At 42.7% G+C, this 4,501-nt stretch overlaps 1 non-coding gene across 1 annotated transcript; it reads right to left on the reverse strand.

Moving 5' to 3' along the window:
* Nucleotides 1-1,531: 1,531 nt before the first annotated feature.
* Nucleotides 1,532-1,687, reverse strand: LOC127807022 (5.8S ribosomal RNA). The gene has a single exon (XR_008024561.1). It is a non-coding gene; the product is annotated as a 5.8S ribosomal RNA (ribosomal RNA).
* Between the last annotated feature and the right edge of the window lie 2,814 nt (nt 1,688-4,501).

The raw sequence follows: 4,501 nt of genomic DNA on the forward strand, positions 1-4,501 counted from the left end.
CATAGTCACCAACACGAACATGATATATGACAAAGCAGAAGGAATATGCATAACTATGGGAAAATATGACATGTAAGCCACAAAAGCATGATATGCAAGTCAACACCCACACCCAATGAAGCCAAAATAACTGGGATGTAGCAAAAGGATGCAAGAAACACTCACCTTGATTGTTTTCCCTTCAATAGCACTGTTCACAGCATGGTTTCGAGCACTAGGGGTTGTTTTTTGCAGAAATCACACATTTTAGTGAACCAAACCTCAAATATTTTTACATGGGGTTGTAGATACTTAAAATAGGAGAACAATGGTGAAAATTTCAGGTCAAACGGAGATTGGGTGCACCCTCACACGCCCCTAAAAGATGGCTAACGCGCCCACACGCGCAACCCCTTACCGGTGCTTCAGCTGCACGTGCCACCCTTCGAAAAATCCCAACTCCACCTCCTTTTGGTTCTTCGGCCATAATTCCCTCGTTTTAGCTTTGATTCGACCACCGTTTGAACCTACGGACTCCTCTTTCATCCTTCTACAAGATTATAAAATAAAATTAAACTTACCTCCAGGTTTGATGGCGTTTGGCATGCTTTACAATAGAGACACAAACTTTCTGACAAGCCTCGTTTCCTCTTTCGATTTTCTCCCCCGATTTTGGCAAAACCTTTCCTCTATTTTTGTAGCATTTCCCCTTTCCAAAATGTCTTTCTTTCCCCTATTGAATAATGTCCAAATGAAGGTTACAAAGGTTTTATATTTATAGAGTTTCCCGACGAATCAAAATCTGCCACGTGTCGCGAAGTTATAAGGTTTCATCATTGCCGCCCGCATGCATCCAACCAAAATACGCCACTCGTCCCAAATTGAATTTAAATAGATTTTGGAATCCAAATCTCCATTTGATTTGAGTTTGAAATCAAAGATATTTTAAGGTTTCAAGAAACAATGCTTTGGTCTGAACTTTTCAAGTAACTGCAAGTAGACCCCTTGCAACTTGGTCCTCGGGCCATTTTTAATTATTCTTTTGGGTCCCCAAAAAATGGATAAATTACGCTAGTCCCCCAAGATTTTAGGTAAATTACACTTTTACCCGACTTTAATATTTACAATTTTGCCACTGGCTCAAAAACTAAACCTTTGTCTCAAGGCTTCTATAATCCTTTGAAATTACCTATTTCCTCAAGTATTAGAACCTAATAACCTCAAGTATCACTTCATATTTGAGTTTAAAAATTCAGGGTATTAAACTGCCTAACCTGGGGTCGCGTCGTGTATTGTGCCCTTTCTTTCTAGTAGATAGACAAGGCGATCGCAGGGGGTCACTCGAGGGCACTCCCATCGGTGGAAGGGCACTCACCTGGACGCAAACGTTTTTGACAACCACCACCGGTCGTGACCACTACCACCGGGATCTCTCTTTTTGGGCTGACTGTGCCCTCGTAAGCACGGGGGGCCTAAGTTTCGCCCCTTCGCCCTCACACCCGTCACTCCTTTAGGGGATGGATGGCATGGGGCGAGAGGGTGATGGTGTGCTTGACGCCCAGGCAGAAATGCCCTCGACCGAATGGCTTCGGGTGCAGCTTGCATTCAAAGACTCGATGGTTCACAGGATTCTGCAATTCACACCAAGTATCAAATTTCACTACGTTCTTCATTGATGACAGAGCCGAGATATCCATTACTGAGAGTCATTTTGTATGTAAAGTGAAAGACGCAACGCCCTGTCGCCGCCGTTACGAGGGTCGAGGGTGCGCTTGTTCGTTTCGTTTCTTTAGCGTGCCTTGTGCCGGTGTTCGTTGTTTTTCATGGGAGGGCCCGACGATCTATCCTCAAGAGGCCGCGATGGCTAGCCCACCACATCAAGAAGGCCCACTGCCCCCTCCCATTGTGGAGAAATACTGGTTTGCGGGTCGTTATGCTCTTGTAGGGTTCTACAATGATCCTTTCGCAGGTTCACCTACAAAAACCCTATTATGACTTCTCTTTCCTCTAAATGATAAGGTTTAGTAGACTTCTCTTGACATCGCCGGCAGCGAACCACCCACGTCACTGCGATCCAAACACTTCATCGGACCATTCAATCAATAGGAGCGACGGGCAGTGTGTACAAAGGGCAGGGACGTAGTCAACATGAGCTGATGACTCAAGCTTACTAGGAATTCCTCATTGAAGACCAATTGTAATGATCTATCCCCATCACGATGAAATTTCAAATATTACTCAGGATTATCGGCCAAGGCTATAAACTCATTGAATACATCAGTGTAGCGCGCATGCGACCTAGAACATCTAAGGGCATCACAGACTTGTTATTGCCTCAAACTTTCGTGGCCTGAAAGGCCATAGTCCCTCTAAGAAGCTAGCTATGGAATGTCACCTCCACATAGCTAGTTAGCAAGCTGAGGTCTCGTTCATTAATGGAATTAACCAAACAAATTGCTCCACCAACTAAGAATGGCCATGCACCACCACCCATAGAATCAAGAAAAAGCTCTCAGTCTGTCAATCCTGGTAAGTTTCCCCATGTTGAGTCAAATTAAGTCGCAGGCTCCACTCCTGGTGGTGTCCTTCCATTAATTCCTTTAAGTTTCAGCCTTACGACCATACTCCCCCCCAGAATCGAAAAACTTTGATTTCTCATAAGGTGTGTAACACCCCGCCTTACACGGGCATGTCACTATAAGGCAATTCCCGGGATTCTTTTTTTCTAAATCTGCCATGCGCAGCACCATGAGAATAATCTTAACATGCAAATGAAACACCTGTCGCATACAATGGTCGGTGCCTGCAGTGATTTCAAGAACAATCTTCACATGCAGGTAAAAATCTCGAGAACCCCAGTCTTGCTCATTTAACTAACAAGATCAATAAACTTAAAACTAAACGAGACATAATATAACGCAACGAAATAATTAACATCAAAATGTCGTGGCCTACCACGAGTTTCATACAAGGTGTTCCCACACCGAAATACGTATTACAACGTTATAAAATGATTAGAACACTATCATGCGATCATTCATACGTATATCAAAATAAGTACTAACGCTTCCACAATGATACAATGACTATTAAATTAAACACCATTGGCCCCACCAGCCATGTCCTTGACCTCGCAGCAGTCCTTAGCTGGAAAGTTGAATGTTCTAAGGGTATAACCCAGGTTAGATGATAAAACATCTAAGTGATGTCATGAAACAGTTTACATAATGCATGAAAGACATACGAGCATGGCATATACAGACAAAACGACAACATGCAACACGTCTAACTTGAGAATTCTCCCTGACATATTCAACCTCCTATGGAAAATCCATTCCACACACCTTTAGGGTTGACCTTGTCGCGACATACTTAATCCCTCGGGTGCCCTACCATGTCACCGGTTCACCTGGATTAACCTTGTCCCATTCTCAAGAAGACCCTATTCCGTCCCATACGGACCCAACAACGATATAAAATTAACAACCCGATGATAAGAAAATCATACGCCATGCACCGACTCATTTGAAATTTAAAACAATTGATGCAATATACCACATGATCAATATGCAAATAATTCCACAAGTACATAAATGAAACACCGATGCATAATATCCCAAGTTCATGAGGGTATAACTGCTCGTTGGAACTAGTTCAATAACATGTAATCTAAGCTCGGGAGGGTAAAACCACTCACCTGAACTCACTATATGCACACCAAGGCACTTCCAAACAAAGATAAGACTAGAATCAGACCACTCACCTCAATTCGGAAAAGTTCGATTTTCACCTTGAAAAACGTGTCATGTCTCTAAAACCGTGCAATCCTTTCTTCCAACAACCCAATCGTCTCCTATTCACCATTAAGACCTTAAAAATCAATATTTCTATTTTTTCCATAATTTTCTTATTTTTTCCTATTTTTCAAACATTTCTCCCTCTTGGAAAATCATAATAAATACCAAACACCCAATTTTTTCAAATATTTTTCCATAAACCCACCTAAAATAATTTTACAAAAATTATAAAATTAATTTCAAGAAAAACCTGGGCCTCACGCGCCCTCATGCGCTGGCACGTGGATGAGGCTGAAGTCCGTGCATGCAGCCATGCGCCTCGTCTTCTCTGGCCTTCTTCTCCAACTCCGGCTTTCTACAACAACCTCCGATGGCCAAAGCAACTATAGGGTCTTGAAGAGCTCGATGAGGCGACCATGATGGCACCCTCGAACGGCCGAAAACATCACCAAAAAAAACTTTAAAAGCCAGTTGCAGGTCGCGGTCTGGCCACTCCCAATTTTCTGGCCAAGGCTCTGAAACCTAGTGATTTCTATGCCAAATGATCCCAAACTCTCCAAAAATTCTTCCCACAACCCAAATATCAAAAGCCCCTTATCCGTGAGCCTCGATTCAAGCAAAAATGAGAGAAATTTTGATCGATTTTATTTTGAAATCGTTGGCTCTCTCCCTCTATTTATACCCGTTCTCGACCTAAATTTCCACCAAATACCGACTAATCTTAT

Source organism: Diospyros lotus, chromosome 7, assembly GCF_014633365.1.
Source record: "Diospyros lotus cultivar Yz01 chromosome 7, ASM1463336v1, whole genome shotgun sequence".
In the NCBI taxonomy this organism is placed as follows: Eukaryota; Viridiplantae; Streptophyta; class Magnoliopsida; order Ericales; family Ebenaceae; genus Diospyros; species Diospyros lotus.